The sequence below is a fragment of the Protopterus annectens genome, chromosome 3.part0, assembly GCF_019279795.1.
Source record: "Protopterus annectens isolate FY-2018-M chromosome 3.part0, PAN1.0, whole genome shotgun sequence".
Taxonomy (NCBI): Eukaryota; Metazoa; Chordata; order Ceratodontiformes; family Protopteridae; genus Protopterus; species Protopterus annectens.
In genome coordinates, this window is record NC_056731.1 from 492,376,087 (window position 1) to 492,388,875 (window position 12,789).

At 41.2% G+C, this 12,789-nt stretch overlaps 1 protein-coding gene across 3 annotated transcripts in view; it reads right to left on the minus strand.

Annotated features, from left to right (window-relative positions):
* LOC122796444 (beta-galactosidase-like) overlaps window positions 1–12,789 on the minus strand; it is a 1,102,950-nt gene that overhangs the window by 486,533 nt on the left and 603,628 nt on the right. The window lies entirely within an intron of this gene.

Below are 12,789 nucleotides of genomic sequence, written 5' to 3' on the forward strand. Positions count from 1 at the left end.
GTCTTGTTCAAGTCTCTTGGGTCAATGCATATTCTGATTTAATCTGAATTTTTCTTATGAGCAGCTACCATAGAAGACTCCCACTCAGTTGGTTCTGTGACGGGACACATCACACCTTCCTGCACCATTTTGTCTAACTGGACCTTGACTTTGTCCTGCATAGCTACTGAAACTCTCCTTGTTGGTCTGACATGACTGACCTCTGGGTCTATTTTCATGGAGTACACAACTGGAGGTTTGCCAAGCTTGTCATTGAACACAGCATACTCTGAGAAAATAGTATCACTGAAGATGGAACTAGGACATGTACTTACATGATGGATTTCTTTGGTAAAATAAAGCAGTTTCATTCTCAAACTGTGTCTCTGAGACCTAATAATGACTGCACAGGTCTTCAGACTACATAAAATTGCAAGGTGCAACTGTTCCCAGCCGAATAGCATGAAAGGACTACTGAGCCTTCAGTCTGAATCTCTTCACCTCCATAAGCAACAAGCTTCGCAAAATTGGACAAATTAAGTTCTTCACCAGCTCTCACCTTAGCAAATGTCGCTGCTGACATTACATTACACTTTGAACCAGTGTCGCTTTGAACTCTGTGTGTTTACCATTGATCAGGACATACAAATTACTTCATTCTTTGCCAACAAATCTACTGCATTAACCTTTTCACCACTGACACACTATCTACATAGAAAGTAGGGTTGCAGTTCTCTATATGATCAATCTGTTTTTTGAGTGACCTTTCTTAAACTTAAATAAAACTTTTGAAAATGGTTCCATTTTTTACACTTGTGGCATTGCTGACCAAATGCTAAGCACTTCTCTCTTCTAAACTCATGATTGGCACCACAATTACGACAGTTAACAATATGCCTTGATTTGGGTTTTGCTGACTCACCCTTATACTGCACTGAGCATAGCCTTTTTACTGAGCTATTCTTGGAACTTGCTAGAAAGCTATGGGTTTTCCCTGCCAGACCCTCAGCAGTTGCAGCTGGCATGTGCTTAGGCCTGTTTCTGCTTGCCATGTGTTGCATGCTGTCTACATTTGCAGGAGGTTGCTAAAACCATGCTTTTATCACTTGCAAACATATTTGTGTGCCTTTCTGTGAGCTCATGGACTTGACAAATCTTTATGGCTTTGCTTAATGTTAAATCACTGTCAGGAAGCAAAATCTTTCTCACTGCAGCACTATTAACACCACACACAAACCTGTCCTTTATTAACTCATCTTTCAAGTCACCAAATCTGCAAGTTTTAGCTTTGAGAAATAAGGCTGTTATATATGCTACAAAAGTTTCACCTGGCTTTTGGTCTCTTGTATAAAATGTGCTTCTCTAATGTAACATTTGTCTGGGGTTTCACATTTCTCTAAATTTACATTTCAAGCACTCAGGGTCCTCCCTTGATTCAGCCAGTACCACAATATGATGGTTTCCGCCTTCTCCTGCATATACTTCTGGTGCATAAACAAATGAAAGCTCTCTTTCAATGGCTTCTGACCAAGCTAAGTTAAGCAAAATAAATGCCCTCATACATCTTCAGAAAAGGCTGCCTGTATATAAATATCATATTCCTACTTGAATACTCTCCAATTCCCTGCTATATTATGGTCAAACACAAGTGGACCTGGTCTGTGAAATGCCTCTGCCATATCAACACACAGTAGTGAAGGTGCTTGAAATTATGTACGAACATACACACAGATTATATGCCAGTACTTGTAATTATACCCAACAGCACAACAAACTCTTTGAAATAACTGCACTTTGCCAAATAAGTCTCTGTAGCACAAGAACACTTTGAAATCACTGCACATTGTGAAGCCACTCCTTATCACTGTAAGAAATACTTTAAAATGAGTGTACTTTGCAAATAAACTCTACACAGTGGAAAAAGTTCAGAGTAAGAAACACTTCGAGATGAATGCACTTTGCAAATAAACTGTATCAAATTGGCTGTACTTTGCAAAATAACTGTACAATGTAAGAAACTGATTTGTTTTCTTTACACTGTGTTTTACTTGTATTCTGCTTTTAACTGCATATTAAAACTTGAAAAGAGACCACAGCTCTGTCTCTTGTGAGTCAGACAGAAATTTTTGCCACCCTCCCACCTGGTTACTGTTGTGTTCTTAAACACCACTGTCTTTCTAGTTGCCTGCCCCTTATGTTAATTTGACCATATATCTCATTTTGTCTCTGCTTTTACTGGCTGGTGTGATTAAGCACAAAATTATCATTTTGTGAAATCACTCCCCTTCAACTATTTAAATTTATTGGCCATCCTACTGTATTCCATAGTACCAGAATACAAAAGTAACCACCCCCTTTCAATCTATCTTGCGGTTTTAAAAATAGTGACTCCACTAAAACTTTTTAGACAGGTAAAAGTTAAGTTACCTACTTTCACATCTAACTCCTCTGGTGCACACTGCAGTGTTTAGGATAAACCATTTTCTTCATCTTACCTTTAAGCATCTATTGCAAGACCACCAGTTATTGGAGAGCCCACATTCTGCCTCTCAGTAGTCATCTTGGGATTAGTGCTTATGTTTTCTCCTGGTGAGAGAAGGAGTGCAGTTACGTTATTTTCTAGAGACTGCTGATCACCAGAAAGCTTAATTGCTTTATAGGTGACAGCTTGGAATCTGTGGTTATATTCTGATCCTGGTGAGAGTAGGAGCAAAGTGCACTGATTCCGGACTCTTTCTGGATGGAGAGTGAGTGTCTTGCTTAACGTACCTAATTGGTCTGGTTGCTATTCAAGGCATCTACCAGAAAAAGGCTACAAGCCTGCAGACCCTTACATCATCTGGGACAAGACTGTGGATCACCAAACAGGCAGTGGCCTGCTTCTCTCCTTGGGATTGATGCTAACATTTTGCTTCTGGTGAGAGAAGAAGCAAAGGAGTATTGTATCCCAACAGAGTGAAGCTGTGCTGAGACCAGCATTAGTAGTACCCAGGCAGTAGCCATTCATGCGACTCCCCTCTTTTCATCATTCTTGACAAGCTAATTCTTTATTTTTCAGTAAGTACTGCTTGATTTCTTTCTAACTTCAGAATATCTGCCTAAATACTTCATCCTTAAATTTTCAGGGTCTACGTATTAGTTTCCCCTCAAATGTTTGGCAGTGCTCTGTACAGACTCTGACACCTTAAGTGACATTTTTCCTGTAAAAGTTAAATACAAGGAAACAGCTCCAGTACTTAGTAATAATGACCATCCCTCCTGGCATGTCTAAAGGTCAGTTCCCTGTGCTTTCTTCTATTAACCTGGTGAACCTGGGCATTCTGATGCAGTGTAGCAGCTGCCTCATGTATACAGGCAACCCTCTCCTCTTACTTCCCAACACTCAGACTTGTAAGAGATGCATTTATATATCCAAATTGGAAGCCATGCGCTCTCAAGCCAAGACCAATAGCTGGTCAAGAGGTGCAACACACCACATGCAACACATAGCCCTCCAGAATACTCACCATCACAGCTTTCACATAAAAAAACAAACCACACACCTACCTTTGCGGAGGCTCTAAATAGAAATCTACCCAAACAGCAGAGACCTCCAAGACAGAAATGCACTCGACCACAACAACACAGCACAAACCACAAGACACATAACTCACCTACACAGTGTGCCCCTCAACCTAAGCACCTACGGCAAAACAGCTTGCCCAATACACTAATCATAGGTGACTCGATAGTGAGGCCCAGTGATGTCCCACTCACTAGGTTGAATAAGGAGAAGGTAACAGTCAGCTGTCTATAAGGTGCCAGAATCCAACACACAACACACGCACTTAGGTCACTCCACAAAAAGTACAAATAGGACTCTGTCACTGTCCATGTGGATGTGAATGACCTGAGATGCACCTCCCTGGACTACATGAAAAAAGACATGGAGGAGCTCTTGGATTATGTGCCCCAGGCAGGTATGACCCTAGCCCTGAGCAGCATCCCACCATCGCCCAGAATGATACCGCAGTACAAACAGAAAATTATTGACTTCAACAATTGGCTAAGTTTCTGGTGCAATTGTAAGGGGATCCACTATCTGTCTGCTTGGGACGACATGATTAACAGACCTCGATGCTTTGCCAGAGATGGCCTGCATCTGTCACCCCTGGGTTTCCGGATACTAGCTAAGGCTCCTACCACCCTATAGTGCCTTTTAGGCAATGTTCCAAAGACCAAATTACCACCATAACAGCTATAAATAAATGCAATCTGAGCGTCATGCTGCTCAGTGCTAAAAGTCTAAATCTCATGATGCACTTGCTCGAAGTACCCCTCAAAATGGAGAGCATCGACATTTGTGCTTTAACAGAGACCTGGTTTAAAGCACCAGAAAGCGCTACCAGGCTATAGGTCATTCCACACCTTTCGGCCCCAGAACATGGACCGAAGCTCCAAAGGAGGTGTTGTCTCCATATTCATAACGGATATGCACACCTCCAGACTAGTAGCCCAGCATAACACATCTAAGATACTTCAGGTACAACTGACATTGGGTAAGACGGCGATTCAGGTTGTAGCAGCCTACTATAGGTCCCCAACCATGTCCCTAGACTCTCACTCCACGTTTCCAAGCTCATTGGAAACTATTAGGGTCCAACCCAACACTCTCATACTAGGTGACTTCAACTACCCCTCTATCAAATGGGAAAACTACTCATGCCCCAATGCACTGGCCCAACACTTCCTGGAATTCATCAATTCCAATGCCCTGGACCAGCTCATTCTTACCGCACTAGAGGAAGCAAAATCCTTCACCTGGTTATTACTAACATGTCAACCATTGCTCTACACCAATAGGCAATTCCTACCTGGTTAGATCCGACCACAAACGATTACAGAACTCCACGTCACCCACACGCCCCGCAAAGGTAACCACCATGAAAAACTTCTCCAAAGCTATCTTTGTGCTCCTAAAAACAGAGGTAGCTAACTTCTCGACACTCATGTCAATTGAAAATAGATGCATGACTGCCGAATCATACACCGATGCACTGTACGAGCACATACATAAATGCATGGAACTAGCCATACCCAAGAGAACTAAGATGCTCTTCTCTAAAAAAAGGAAGCCAATCTGGTGGTCCCCTGTCATTAATAAACTCTATAACAGAAGAAAAAAACTGTTGTAGAAAAAAAAGTCCCAAGACTGGAAAAACTACCTTATTAGCCTCAACAAAAAATTGAGATCCCTCATCAAAAGCTCTAAAGCCAGCTCTGAAGGTAGAATTGCGGCATACACTAAAAACAACCACAAAGCCTTCTATAGTTATATCAAGAATCTCCATGGCAATACCCAGGTTTGCTCTGAGTTACTGCACAGTGGTAGCTCCTATACTGAACCAACAGATATTGCAAACATACTGGCCAACAGATTCAGTGCCAACTTTACCCCTCCCCCGAAAGGATCAATCACAATACCGGAGGAATGCCAGGCACCCAGAATTACCGCAGCACAGGTTAAAGGTGCATTTGTCCAAGGCCAAGAATACAGCTTCTATAGGACCCACCAATATCCCTGGATGTGTTTTACATGAACTACAAAGTGAACTGGCACCATGTCTCTGTGGCCTGTTCAATCACAGCCTCACGTCAGGCTTTGTCCCTACCTAATGACACACTGCTACCATCATCCCTCTCCATAAAGGGGGAGTGACTACAGACCCTGGGAATTATTGATCCTTTAGCCTAATGAGTCTATGTAAGGCTATGGAGCGCATCATCATGGACCTAATTAACAAGGATATAGGGAATCTCCAAACTCTAGATACCATGCAATTTGGTTTTGTGAAAGGTAGATTAAGCCTGTTCAATGTGGTTGAAATCTTTGAGTCAGTTACCAGAGCTGTGGATGAGGGCAAGGCATACAGTCTACCTCGATCTGGCCAAGGCCTTTGATACCATTCCCCACGCAGGAATTATTGATAAACTCACCAAACTAGGCATCAAACCCTATATCACTAGGTGGGTTGCAAATTGGCACATAGACAGAATCCACAGTGTGAAAGTAGCAGATTCCAAGTCAGACTGCCAACCAGTCACAAGTGGAGTCCCACAAAGATAGGTCCTGGGTCCTCTCCTGTCTGGCATCTACTTCTCAGAAGTCCAGGTGAACACGGAATGACTCTGACTGACCAAGTTTGCAGACGACTGCAAGCTGGGAGCCATTATTAACTCCCCAAGTGATGTAGACATCCTACAGAAAGGCCTCACTGAGACCAATGATGTGTCGAAACCATGGCCTTAAGCTTAATGCCAAACAATGCATCGTCATCCCCTTTGGGAAAAACTCAGTTACCACTAATTACCACATCGATGGGAGCCTACTAAACACTGAAGGCGTTATAAGAGATCTGGGGGGACAGGTTGACAGCCCCAATGTGGTCATAAAGTCCTACTATGTGGCACATCTCATTACCAAGGGTTTTGCATGCAGGAAGAAAGAGGTCATCATCTCTCTCTACTCTTTCCTCATTAGGCCAGTTGAGTATAATGCCCCATTTGGCATGTGCCTCACTAGACACATGCAACAGCTGGAAAGGCCACAAAAGTACCTCACAAAGAGGATCCTAGGCCTTAAACATATGTCCTACATGGAAAAAAAAACTCCAGCTATTCTCTGTCTCATATCGTCTACTAAGAGGCGATCTCCGTTTGACTTACACAGCCATGTCTGACCCAGCTCTGTTAGAAATGCTACATCTAAAGAAATCCCAATCCCTCCACACCACACGCTCCAAAGCCCTCAACCTCATTACCACAATCAACAGAACATGCTGGTGGGACAGTTCATAACCCAGAGACTGCCCATGCTCTGAAATAGACTTCCCCATACATGTCAAGCAGAGCACCTCACTGGCCCTCTTCAAGAGAAATCTTGATGAGTGGATGGGAAGCAGAAAGTTCACCCCAGGGCTCACTCCAGTGGCTCTACTTGATAGAGGCAGTGGGAACTAACGTTGGGCGGAACGATGCCAGGGCACTTCTATGGGCTAGGCTTGTAAAGGCTCCAGGGCCATTAGCCTAGTACACACTTATGAACCTATGAAATGACGGCTTTCTGCAAATAAATGCACACAGCACAAGAAACTTTTTGAAACGGCTGTACTCTGACTGCACTTAGCCATATAACTGTATTTTGCACACAGCAAACTCTGAAATAATTGCACCGTAGTAAAGCACACACACACTGCAAACCCTTTGCACACTCAGACACTTCAAACAACTCTAGTTAAGCTTTGAACAGCTTCAGTCAATGCGAAATAGTAGTTTGTGCCCAACATGTTCTTTTACTAAAAAACATGCAGTCGCCTTGCTCTTTAGGTTTAATTTGCCCTTTTATTGTACTTGTTATGCCCTTTTAATCTCTTATCATGTTCATTATACTTTTCTTGTGCCCGTTTTACTTTAAACATACTCGTTATGCACACCAAAGATAATTCTGAGCCCTGTATGAATATCTCTGCTAGTTTTATCAGATATCATGGTTTCAAACATTTCATTTAATTAATAATGCATGTTGTGCTACTCCTTTGATTAATAACGGTTTTTGTGCCTTATAAATTGCGCCGTTTGATTTTCTTTGCCAAATAAATCATTTGTGCAGTTTTCTTTACCTTTAGCTCATTTCTGGCCCTTTTTTGTTTGCCTAAGCTCTATTTCACTCAACCAGCTTAATCTGTCTTCACCTTCAACTCTGCACCTCATGGCTTGAAGAAGTTGTTCTTTTAATCCTGGTTCTGACACCATGTCACTCGTCTGGTTAGGATAAAACAGACAGAGATTCATGGGTTCAGTTCAAGCAGCTTTATTACACAAAAACACATCAGAAATGAGGCTTTGTAACTTAAACTAAATTATAAACTGACTACCACACTTACACATGTTAACACTCTGGCTGTTCTCTCCAAATGGCACTGCTGCCTGCACGTGCTCACATCTGGAAATGTTTCTTAAAGGTACATACACATGCTCTGACCTACAGTACATAGGCACAATCCAAGGTTTTTATTACGCATAAATGGGAAAATACGAGTATCACTTAAATGTTGCAAAAATATGCTCCTGTCCTAACAACTAGTATTAGACTACCTAAAACTAGCTAAATTACACACTGCAGCACACTGCATTTAACCACAGCAGTACTTTATCTGCATTTAGTAAGTAGCCAGCATTTTTTCAGAGGCAGAAGACCAATCAGACATATCTGTAGTATCAACGCATGTCCCCCTAGCTTACTCACGGTGGCATTCATATAGTACTCAATGCATAAGGTCAGATCTTATACAACAGGCAGTATGAAAATACTTCACAAGTCATGTACAGCTGCATATAGCGGTAAAACAGCATGCAATTGTGCTCCATACACACATCAGATGAATAATAAAATAAATTAAGGCTTAATACAAGAAATAAAGGATAATGAGACCCCCCCCCCCGATACAATATACTCAGGCATGACAACAAAAGAAGTGTGCAGGTGGTGTAGCAATCATCTATAAAAATTCCCTAACCATCATCTTACTTCCACAGGAAATACTCATATTTAACAATGCTGAACGTCTAAACACTTCTAAAAATCAACAGTAGGAAAACTGCATGTTTAGCAGCAACTTATTTACCACCAAGAAATAACACTGACACTACTGAAAGCATCCTGTACTGGATATCGCACCAATTAACCATGAATCTATAATACTTGGAGAACAAATATAGAATGGCAACTCAAAGCTGCCAACTCAAAAATATAGAAAGGCAACTCATCCTCCTACCCTCTCTACTATATGGAGCCCCCCTTCTAACTAATCTGTCTGCTTCCAACTCCTCAAAACTTGAAATTTGCTATAACAAGATCTCTAAATTTGCCACTAAATCTAAAACCTCTACACACCACTGCCTTACCCTACAATCTCAAAACTGGTTAGAATTCCCTAACCATCTAGACTATCTCCAACTAACCACCGCTCACAAATTAATATTCTACCCAGACAAATGCCCAGCCTTAAACAACATCCTTCCCCCATGCATCCCAAACAGATCTCTGCGATCTGAACACCAAAACCTAATCTCCATCCACAAACCTAAATGTCCTGCTGGACAGCTTCTACTCTCCTTCTCCCTAGGTAAAAAATGGAACTCCCTCCCACCATCTCTTAGGACTATACTTAACACTGAATTCTTCAAGACCCAACTTTACTTATACCTATCATCCAAATGGAAATGTCCTTGCTTTCACCCTGTATAAACTCTAGGGATTTCCCTCTCTAAGCTCCTGTTGACGTACACTTGACTCTAAATACATAAATACTGTAAATTCTGTATTGCCACTGAAAGACAACAACAAAAAAAAAATGTTTTTTCTTTTGCCATATTGCGCTGTCTACGATGTATATTATGCATGTGATTGTCCCTGTCTGTAAAAATGTGTCTCTTGTATTTTACCTTTTACATTGTGTACCCTATTGTATTGACAACTGCTTGTGGAGCTTTTCTCCCCGGGCCTCCACTGAAAATGGGCACTTCTTGGCCCAGTGGGCTTCCCTGGTAATCAAACTGAAAATAAATAAATAAGTCCACTACCTCCACTGAATCCATAAACTTGTTCACCTTCAGACAATTAACCATACCTACTGGAATCAATAAAACTTCAGGGAGACACTCAACGTTAGCCTGGATTCTTACAAACAAACCAGACAAAAGTAGGCAACCACTCAGATAGCGTAAGTGACCACATACCAACATGTGGTTTAGAACTCACCATAACCTAGATAAACATATTATCTATAATCAAATATGAAATACAGCCAATTTCAGGAAAGATATTTTCAATGAAACACAAACAATACACTGGGACAATGCCACTAGATACTGCTGTAGAACACTTTAATAACATATTCTTATAGACCTTAAATAATCTAGCACCAGTACGTAATAAAAGTGTAAAGTCCAACCCCACACCACGACTAACAAAAAAAAAAATCATGACAAAAAGGGATAAAGCCTGCAAACACAGGTATAAAAATAGTACTCAAAATACCTTCATAGGTTCATAGATTGGTACTAGGCCATCGGCCCTAGGGCCTATACAAGCCTAGCCATAACAATTCCCTGGCTATTTCTTCCCAAACTATTTACTTCATGGACCCCTGTCTAGCAGGGCGACTGACGTGATCCCCGGGGTGAATTTCCTTTCTCCCATCCAATCATCAAGGTTCCTTTTGAAAAGGGCCAAAGAGGCGCTCTGTTTGACATGTATGGGCAGCCTATTCCAGAGTCTGGGGAGTCTCTAGGTCAGGAACCTATCCCTACAGCATGTTTTGTTTATTGTGACGACAAGGTTTAGATCCCTGGAGCATGTGGCTCTGAGGGATTGGGATTTCTTTAAGTGTAGCATGTCCAATAGCTCTGGGTTTGACATGGCCTTGTATGTTAAGCAGAGATCACCTCTGAGTAGATGATATAAGAGTATAGCTGGAGTTTTTTTAAGGTGGTCAGCATAGGGCAGCTGCTTTAGGTCTGTGATTCTTTTAGTGAGGTATTTCTGCGGCCTTTCCAGTTGTTGCAGGTGTCTTGAGAGGTACATACCAAATGGGGTGTTGTATTCTATAATGGGTCTAACGAAGGATTAGTACAGTGGGACAATGACCTCCTTTTTTCTGGATGAAAAGCCCTTAGTGATGAGGTGTGCCACATAGAAGGATTTCCTAACTGTTGTGGCGATGTGGTTATCAAAGGTGAGACCACTGTCCACCTGTGTCCCTAAGTCTCTTATCACACTTTCGGACATCTTACATACCTTGCAAAACTCCATGTCATACAGGATAAGCAAAGGTGCAATACCATCCTACAAGACAAACATAAAAACAACCCAAAATGTTTTTGGTTATCAAATAAACTACTCCACCCTGGCAAGACCATCACTCCCTCTCCAAAAACAGACAATACAACAGACTATCCCCACTCAGTTTAATTCCTACTTTATGCAATCAATATTATTTCTCTTAGCTACCAATACATCTGCCTCCCTCTCTATCCCTGACCAGTCAAAACCACCCATAGCGCTTCCATTTAAGTTCAGTACCTACCTCGCCCATAATTCCTTACACTAGATACTTCTGCAGCTGTAGACCAACTACTATTACACTACCTAAAAATAGCTGCAGAAGTCACAGCCTTTCCTGTGTCCATACTAATTAACAGATCCATAGCAGTAAGGCATGTTCCATCACTATGAAAAAATCCTACATCATACCACTGCACAAAGGTGGCACATCTACAGAGTTTAATAACTATAGACCATAGCGATTCTTTCCTTTCTCTCTCCAAAATATTAGATAAATGTATCCATATGCAATTTATGAAATACCCAACCTCAAATAACCCACTCTCAGAAACACAGCATGGCTTTAGGCCCCAGTGCAGCACCACTGCTCCACTACTACATTTTGCCAGTATAATAAACCAACATAGAAATGATGGTCTGCTTGTGTCCACCATGTTCTTAGACGTGTCAATGACATTTGATACTCTCTCACACCAGCAACTGCTTGTTTGACTCTCTTCAATGGGACTTTCACAATACTCCTTGTTGTGGTTTCTTAGTTATCTATCTGGAGGGCAACAAGACATTAAATGGCAACAAACCTACTCATCCTTTCAACCAGTTACTACAGGTGTCCCTCAGGGCTCTAACCTTGTTCCTAACCTACTTAATACATTCATGACCTCCACCCACCATGCTAGTTAGTTCAGTATGCAAACGACTCAACATTAATATGCGGCCTTAACAAAAAATAAGCTCCAAGACATTACCCCAAAATCGTTCTTCTCTGTAGAAACCTGGCTCAAAGAATCAAAAGTAATTTTTTACCATAAAGTCAGCAAATAATACTGTCATTGAAATTGTAAATCACAGTAAAATGTTAGCCATTATAATAGATAATCTCAAATCTGACCAGCATATAATACACATCATGAAATCTACTAGCCAGAAACTAGTCTACATTTACTGGATCAATGGATTCCTTACAGATACTGTTAAAAAAAAAAAAAGCTCTAGCCACCACCTTCTTATTGCAAAGTCTTACACGTCGCCCCTATCCTAACAAACTTAAATACTCAAAGAAACTTGCCTGCTGCTACAATAAGATAACTAACTTTGCCACCAATCTCCCCTCAAAGGACCCATCATTGTCATAGTTTAAAGCAATTCAACTTGCTTGAACTACACAGCTACCCAACATATCCACGACTAACTACAGCACACAAACTCATTCATCATCCAGAAAAATGCCCTGCACTACATATCTTAACAGTGACCTACTACTGTCCAGCAAGGGACCTCCGCTCTAGTAACAAATGTTTTTTAATAATTCAAATAATATTGTAGGAGACTTGTTCTACTCCCAATACGTTGCTAAACTCTGGAAGAGTATCCACACACAAATAAAAAACTGTGACAAACTCAATAGTTTTAAACCACGCCTTAAACAATATCTTAACCAGTCCTGGTCGTGCTCATTTCAAGGCTGAGACTTTGGGTTCACTCTGTGATACTCTAAATCTCCTTTAACAGAATGCACTCAACCTTTCACTGAAATGACAAAACTATTTTTCACACAACTGCTGCCTGTACAATCCACTAACATGCATCATGCATATGGCCTTTCTCTTTAGTAACTTCTACAGCTTTAAAATCTTAGAATGTATAGATGTAACTACTGTTTGTGTATAAATGTAAATAGAAATGTAACTACTCTGTGTTTAACT